This window comes from Sarcophilus harrisii, chromosome X, assembly GCF_902635505.1.
Source record: "Sarcophilus harrisii chromosome X, mSarHar1.11, whole genome shotgun sequence".
NCBI lineage: Eukaryota > Metazoa > Chordata > Mammalia > Dasyuromorphia > Dasyuridae > Sarcophilus > Sarcophilus harrisii.
The window spans coordinates 10,805,433-10,814,571 of NC_045432.1; positions in this window are offsets into that span (position 1 = coordinate 10,805,433).

Here is a 9,139-nt window from a genome sequence, read left to right on the forward strand (position 1 = left end):
TGCCAACACTACTCACCCGATTAGAGCTAAACTTTTGAACTTAGGACAGGGAAGAATGTCCACAAGGAGTCTAAAGGTGTTTGGGAGAAAGATACCTGAGACAATGGTCTCAGCTTTCCTCTGATGTGGATCTCAACTCTTTACATCTCTGTCTAAGTACCCAAGATCCGGGGCTTAAGGGGTTTAGTCATTTACATCATAGTAGATTTTGTTGGGCTGTAGGAATTTTAAAAGAGCATACTTTAAACCTATAAGCATTTAAGGTATATATATTTGTGATCCTGATCAATAAAAATTGAAGAGTTCCAACTGAATTCTTTTGCCTGCCCTCTTGATTATCACACCCTTCATCTCACTATAGGAGCTGGACTCCAACAAGATGGGGAGTATTCTCAGGCTTGGGCCCTAGAGATATGGGGGGTCACACATATACATGCGTGGGGTTCCCAAAGAGGTAGCTCTGTCTGTTAAGCTGGGTAGAAACAGCTAGACTGAAGTCAGGGAAACCTGAGTTTGAATCCAGCCTCCAACACTTATTAGCAAGTCCAATGGGGGTGACAGTACACATACCTCCCAAGGTGTTTGTGAGGATCAGAGCTAATGTGGGTAAGGTACTTTGCAAACTTCACAGCACTCTAGGAACACCAGCCAGGAATCGCTAACATTTCATTTACAGACACTAAGCTAAGGAACCTGAGGCTCAGCTTGGGGAAGTCACTGCCTGAAGGCCCCATGACTGGAAAGTTGCCAAGCTAGGATTCCAGTTTTAGGGTCACTACCTCTGAAAGCCTGTGATGTTTCTGCTTCGGTTCAAGAGAAGAAAGTCTGGAGGCACAAGGGGAGCAGAAGCCACAAGAGGCTGGGGAGGGCGGCAGCTGAGGCTATCGTGGGCATGTAACAGGTGGCAGCTGCCAGTGCTGTCAGTACACATCTCCTTTGTCCCTTTTGTCACTGATCCAGGAGGAGAGTGGGTCCCCAGGGCACATACAGCTAGCATGTGGCAATGGCCACGGGACCATTAGGGGTGGCAGACCTGCCATGGTGGATCTGGTAGGAGATTTAGCAGGTTCACTACCTACCACTAAGGTAATTCTGGGCTATTCTCAGCTCTTAGAAAGCTGCATGAGAATTCAGAGAGGGAGAGGACCCTAATAACTCAAAAAAGGGGTCCCCTTCCTTCTCTCCCCTTCTTCCCTGCCCCACCCACCAGCTAACATGTAAGACAGAAGTGGGGTGCAGTGCTAGGAACATTGGGTCTGGAGTCAAAGAAAGAGGATATCCCGGGCCTAGTTCTGCAGTTTTCTAGCACCACACCTTTGAAAGAGGCTGTTCTCTTTCTGGGCCTTCTACTGAGGATGGGGGTGGAGGAGGTATACTGAGGTTGTGAAGAGGAGGCTGGTTTAGAAGGGCTTTGTTATAGAACGGGCCTACGGATAAGCCAGATATAATTATGAAAATCCAAGCTTTCGTTGGTCTTTGCCTTCTTAATTAGCATCCCCATTGGGAGGAACCATAGGGCCATGTCCTAGTCTGAACTGGGAAATGAGCTGTAGCTTAAAGCTTAAAGCAAATGCCTCCAGTAAAGGAAATGGGTACTCACAGCCAGTCAGCTGGATGCCTAATCACCCTCTGTAGAAGCAGAAGAGGTTATCTTATGATTTCCATAACCAAATGAGCCATAATCACTCTCCTCTGGAACTCTGCAGCAACTATTACAAGGGCATGTTACATGACAAAGGCTGGGAGGCAACAAGGTCTGGTGGGAACAGAAGGCACCACACCTCCTAACATCATCCCCCATCTACATCCCTGAGACGTCATGAGGTTTTTATTTGTGATCAAACCAGGCATTCGTAATGCCTTGAATCTGTGCAGAGACTGAATATGAAGAGGAGATGGCTAGAATTGGTTGGTAAATACAAGAGGCATAAATGACCAAGGCTCTCAGAGATCTGAAATAATATACACAGACATCACCAAGATAAACAAAGCAAAGACGAGGTGACCTGGGGGAGAAGGCCTGAGCAACAGAGTGATGACATCAAGGAAGTTTTCATGTAGAGGAGGGCTTCTTCACTTTTTCCACTCATGACTCCTTTTTGCCTGGGAAATTTTTATGCAACTCCAGGTATAGGTGTAGAAAATAAAATCAAACATTTGCTGATAGAAAAAATCATAAAGAAGTTTATTTTAAAACAACTCTTTGATATACATCATTTCACCATTTATTAAAGATGAAAGAAAATTTGCATACTAATGAAATGGATGTGCTTGTTTATTTTTACATTAAGAATTAAATCTTGTAAGGTCAAACTGGGTTCATGATCTAGGCATAAAGAATGAGATTATAAATAAATTAGAAGAACATAGGCTAGAAAAGTTTACCTCTCAGACCTGTGGAGGAGGAAGCAATGTGTGACCAAAGAAGAACTAGAGATCATTACTGATCACAAAGCAGAAACTTTTGATTCTATCAAGTTAAAAAGTTTTTGTACAAACAAAACTGATGCAGACAAGATTAGAAGGGAAGCAAGAAACAGGGAAAACATTTTTACACTCAGAGGCTCTGATAAAGGCCTCATCTCCAAAATCTAGAAGAGAACTGATTCTAATTTATAAGCAATCGAGCCATTCTCCAATTGACAAATGGTCAAGGGATATGAACAGACGATTTTCAGATGAATAAATGGAAACTATTTCTAGCCATGTGAAAAGATGCTCCAATCATTACATACTTCAACAACAATACTATATGATGACCAGTTCTGATGGACCTGGCCATCCTCAGCAACGAGATCAACCAAATCATTTCCAATGGAGCAGGAATGAACTGAACCAGCTACGCCCAGAGAAAGAACTCTGGGAGATGACTAAAAACCATGACATTGAATTCCCAATCCCTCTATTTATGCACACCTGCATTTTTGATTTCCTTCACAAGCTAATTGTACACTATTTCAGAGTCTGATTCTTTTTGTACAGCAAAATAACGGTTTGGTCATGTATACTTATTGTGGATCTAATTTATATTTTAATATATTTAACATCTACTGGTCATCCTGCCATCTGGGGGAGGGGGTGGGGGGGTAAGAGGTGAAAAATTGGAACAAGAGGTTTGGCAATTGTTAATGCTGTAAAGTTACCCATACATATAACCTGTAAATAAAAGGCTATTAAATAAAAAAAAGAAAAAAAAGAAAAGATGCTCCAAATCATTATTGATCAGAGATATGCAAATTAAGACAACTCTGAGATACCACTACACACCTCTCAGATTGACTAGGATGACAGGAAAAGATAATGAGGACTGTTGGAGGGGATGTGGGAAAACTGGGACACTGATACATTGTTGGTGGGATCGTGAATGCATCCAACTATTCTGGAGAGCGATTTGGAACTATGCTCAAAAAGTTATCAAACCGTGCATACTCTTTGACCCTGTAGTGCTACTCCTGGGCTTATACCCCAGAGAGATCTTAAAGAAGGGAAAAGGGATCTGTATGTGCAAAACTGTTTGTGGCAGCCCTCTTTGTAGTGGCTAGAAACTGGAAATTGAATGGCTGCCCATCAATTGGAGAATGGCTGAATAAGCTATGGTATATGAATGTTATGGAATATTATTGTTCTGTAAGAAATGACCAGCAGGATGAATACAGAGAGGCTTGGAGAGAATTACATGAACTGATGCTAAGTGAAATGAGCAGAACCAGGAGATCATTATACACTTCAACAACAATACTACACAATGATCAATTCTGATGGACGTGGCCCTCTTCAACAATGAGAGGATTCAAATCGATTCCAATTGTTCAGTAATGAAGAGAACCAGCTAGACCCAGCGAAAGCACTCAGGGAAATGAGTGTGGACTACAACATAGCATCTCTACTCCTCCTGTTATTGTGCGCTTGCATTTTTGTTTTCCTTCTCAGGTTATTTTGACCTTATTTCTAAATCCAATTTTTCTTGTGCAGCAAGATAACTGTATAAATATGTATACATATATTGCATTTAAAGTCTATTTTAACATATTTACCATGCATTGGACTACCTTCCAGCTAGGGGAGAGGGTGGGGAGAAGGAGGGGAAAAGTTGCAACAGAAGGTTTTGCAAGGGTCAATGCTGAAAAATTACCCATGCGTATGTCTCATAAATAAAAAGCTATAATAAAATTTTTTTAAAAAAGAAAAGGGAATAAAAATGTATTAAGGGGAAAAACAAAGAATTAAATCTTGATGGAATAGCGATACCTTTTACTATTGCCAGATACTTCGCAACTCGCACATCCAGTTATATGAACTCACGGGGTCCCGACCCACAGTTTAACACACTTTGATATAGAAAATGGTGTTTGAGATGAATCTTAAAGAAAGGAGGGCTTCTAAGGCCCCCAGGGAGAAAAGAGGGCACAGCAGGCAGGGGGACCACCAAGGCAAAAAACACAGTGACGAGAGGAGTGTTATGTGTGAAAACCAACAAGATGGCCAATTTGGCTGAACTGCCAAGTCCATAAAGTGGAGTAATATGCAATAAGGCTTGGAAAGGTAAACTGGAGTCAAGTTGGGAAGAGAAGTTTGGATTTGATGCTAGAAGCCATAGGTATCCAGTAGAGTTTTGAATAGTGGGGTGACACAGTCAGGCTTGCACTTTAGTAGAATCCATTTGGTGGCTGTAGTGAAGAGGGCCTTGAAGCAAGGAGAACTTGAGGAAGGAGACAATGAAGGTTTTATGTAGAGAGTAGGGGAGGGATAAAAGAGGTGGAAGCAGAAGCAACAAGATTTGGCGACTGAGTCAGTATCCTGGGGGAGTGAAAGTGAGGAGGTGAGTATGATACTCAGCCTTAGGACTGCAGACTGAGTCTGGGAAGCAAGTGTCTAGGGAAAAAATAGGGAAGTTTGGAAGAAGAGTGGGTTGAGAGGGGGTGGGTGGAGCACGATGAGTTTTGTGTTGAAATCTTGTCTCTGTTTCAGAATTTCTGGATTTCACGACCATGCTTCATCTACAGGATCACCCTGGGCTCTGCCCACCTTGTAACCCCCAGCTATCCCTGCAGCCTCCTTTCCCTGGAAGACACTTCCATCAGGTTAGTTGCTTTTATCATCGGTGAGTTCCATGTAGAGCCTCCATTTTGTGGAGAGGCTCAGTCTTCGTTCTCTTTCTTGCTCAGTTCCCAACCTTCCAGAATTCCACACTATGTGCAATGGGTATCTTCATCCCCCTGCCCCCTCTTTTTTGAGCTCCCTTTTGCAGGCTGCCTTCATCCATTACAATGTAAACCCCGTGAGGGCAGGGATGATTTTCTTTTTACTTCCACTCGTATCCCCGGTGCTTGGCACAATCTCTGGAGCACGGCAAGTGCTTTGGGTCCTCCTTGAGTTTGATTCTCTTAAACCACCAAGAACTGAGCCAAAACTCTAGCATCACAACAAACAATAGAAAGGGATACACAAGGCCCACCCGGCTGGGAAAATGAGAGACATATCCGTTTGGGAAATCCCATCCCTGTCAGTGGCAGGTACATGCGCTGCCACTTTGGACAACATCTTTCATTCTAAAACTGCTTTTTCTAGAATAGCTCTGGAAAGAGAGATCTACATTTGCATCCCATGAAGCACTGGGGAGAAGTGTAGTCTTCTGATTGCAAGACCAGGAAGAGAATCAAAGCCTAAGCGGCTTTGATCATCCTTAAAGAGTGACTTGTTAGGATCCACTTCTAGGAGGTCCTAATTCTACCTGCATTTGGATGAGAAGGGCTCCAATTTTTCTGCCTGAAAGCAACATGTAGCAGGACCTGCAGGAAGCCGGGGTCATGGGAAGTCCTCCCTGTGCCTCACTTCCAACCTTCCTGCCAATGCTCATACACTAGATTTCCTCCCATGGCAAGAGCGAGGGAGTGGGGGCTCCAAATAGATCCAGAAAGACAAAGGGGCCTTGCCATCGGCCTCGCGGCTGCCACTTTAAGGCCGCCAAGTGCTTCTATCCACTTTGAAGCTGGCTTTGCTATACGAGCCGGCTCCCCTACTTGGAACACGAGCTCTTTATGAACAAAGGCAGCCTTTGTTATTATTTCTTGGTACACAGTAAGTGCCTACTCAGTGCTTCTTTCATCCCTCCATTCAACAAGAGATGACGAAACCAGACAGCTATCAAAGTTCTTCTCTCATCAGAAGCCTGGATCGTATCGCTAAGCACCATTTCTGAGGTACCACAGGGTACCTAGGTGGCTCAGAGTGCCAGGCCTGGAGTCAAGAAGATATGAATTGCAATTTGGCCTCAGATACTTACAAAGTGTATGACCCTGGGCAAGTCACTGAACCCAGTTTGCCTCAATTTCCTTATATATCCAATTGGTGGCTGGAGAAGGAAATAGCAAACCATTCCAGGATCTTTGCAAAGAAAATCCCAGATGGGGTCACAGAGAGTCATACGTAACTGAAAAAAAGGGAACGACAATTAAAAACTCAATGATTCCTGCATCATGAGAAACCAAGGAGGGCCCCAGTGCTCCGGGGCAGGGGAGACCTACCCCGGGATGAAATTGTGTGAGAAAATGGGCCAGACTCATACAGGATGGGGATTTGTATCACTGAAGGAACTCTTGAATTGAGGAGATAACAGAACCACTTCCTATTTTCTGTATGCTGTTGCCAGTGTCTTTTCCCTCTAAGTAGAAGTTTATAGATTAAATATGAAGTATGACCAAACAAGCCAAACAACCCTCTACTGAAGAGGGACCAGGAAGAGTGTGAGGGAGGTCTTGGAACTGCTGCACTGCAAAAACAGGTCCCCCAGAAGCTGTTTTGGAGCCATGTGCACTCCCACCCAGTAACACCCCCCCCTCCCCGCCTCGTGGAAAAAGGGATGGCACAGAACAGACTGAAATGGAGAAGTAGGGAAGTGGCAATTACGCCCTGACTTTGGAAAGCTAGCCTATCGTTATGTTGCATCACTTCTAGGAACACTGGTAACTGCTGGTGATGGTCCCACAATCTTATGAGAGATGATGAGCAATTTTGCCTGTATTTTTTCAAGATTTGAGGACTTATTGGCTCATTTCACTCTATTTGTTTGTTTGGGACACAGTGAAAAAAGCGACAGACTACCTTTTTGAAGCCTGCATGTCATTCCCTGTCACACTCCAGCTGGGGGTGGACCAAAATGACAAGGAGCCCAGATCTCTGGCTCACTAGCAAGGGTTGGGCAGCTGAAACCCCCACAGGGATCCTCATCTCCCACTTTGATTTCTTGCCTGCAATGCTCTTCAGAAGAAGAAGATCATGTGAGGAGCACCCGGGAGCATGGACACACAGAGAGGATGGGCAGGTTGTGCCACCTGACAACCAGAGCCCCATAACCATGGACCCATCCCCCGGCCCTTGACCACATTCTGTGGCCCTGTGCACGGGAGAGCTGTTTTTCACTGCAATACAACATACGCCCATATTTTTAAATGCAGAGAATAAGTTTCACTCGGAGAAGCACAGGAACGCTTTCACGAACCGATTCAGAGAGAAGCAAGAAAATAATCTGCACAGAAACTACGACAGTGTGGAAAGACAGAACCAAAAACATGAAGAACATACGATGTGGGGAAAAACTAGATACAGGCTACCAAGGTGGAGAATGGCTAGCAAAGGCAAAATGAGGCTGGATCCAGCAAGCATTGTGACCAAGTCAGGCCTGAGATCGATAAGAAAAGGCCAGACCCCATAGTGGGTTATTTATATAGTGGGTGATAATGGTCAGGGAACATGAGGAATGCTGCCAGGCTCAGCAGATCTGTAGTTATTGTGGGTGGGCTTTCTGTGTATGTGTGTGTGTCTCTTCTCTGTGTGTGTGTGTGTGTGTGTGTGTGTCTGTCTGTCTCTCTTTGTGTGTGTGTCCGTCTCTCTTTGTCTCTGTGTGTCTCTCTTTGTCCGTGTGTGTATGTGTGTCCATCTCTCTTTGTGTCTGTGTGCGTCTCTCTTTGTCTCTGTGTCTGTGTGTGTCTCTCTTTGTCCATGTGTGTGTGTGTGTCTGCCTCTTTGTCTCTGTCTGTGTGTCTGTCTCTCTTTGTCCATGTGTGTGTGTGTGTCTGTCTCTCTTTGTCTCTGTGTCTTTATCTCTCTGTGTGTGTCTGTCTCTCTTTGTCTCTGTGTCTGTGTGTCTGTCTCTCTTTGTCTCTGTGTCTGTATGTGCCTCTCTTTGTCTCTGGGTGTGTGTCTGTCTCTCTTTGTCTCTCTGCATGTGTCTCTGTCTCTCTCTGTGTCTCTGTGTGTGTGCGTGTGTCTCTGTCTCTGCCTCTGTGTCTCTTTTTGTCTCTCTCTGTCTGGCTGTGTGTGTGTGTGTGTGTCTCTGTCTGGAAATGAAGATGTCACTGCAGAGAGGAATGACCAGGGAACTGATTCAATGAGGGTCCCCGAGAAGACAAATGAGGGATTGCACTCACAGTTTGAGGACTGAGACTGACGTGACTCCTGCCCTGCGTGACCTGCCTACCACGCAGCAGGAAGACTGTAAAGGGGGTAGGAATGGGAGTGGCCCTTCACACTTGGTAAAGGAAGTGCAAGGAAGTTTGTACCATGTTGCTCCTTTAGCCACTGGCCCACTGAAGGAAGACTTTGGGAGCCCCTCTGAAGTCCTTTTAGAGAAAGTCAATCGTCTCTACAGAAGGAACACAAACATCATGGGAGTGGGAGTCAGACATCATCAGTAGCAATCCAGAGAACCAGCTATGGAGGAAGAACCTAGTTCCCGAGAGGGACCTACTCTTCACAGCTTCCCTTCATCCCTCTCCTCCATGCTTCTTTCTCCACTATGCTCCAGCAGCCTTCTTCCCCTGGAAAATCCCTTTGTCTCCCTTCCCATCGTGTCCCTTTGTCTGGTCCATTCTTCTCAGAGACTCCCCTAGAAGGAATGGCCCAGAACATTCCTCTGCAGGTTCTGCTTCTGTCTCTCTCGTCTGCTTTTTCCACTATCCCCCTTCCCTCCAAAGTATCCCCCACCCATCTCCCACTTGTCAGCTTCCTCTTATGTTCTCTTTCTCCATTAGAATGTCAGCTCCTTGAGGGCAGCCCGTCTTGTCCTAGTCTGGGCCCACGCATTAATGAATGCCTGTTGACTAAAAACCTTCCTTGGGCTTCGTTCAGAGTACAGAGGTAG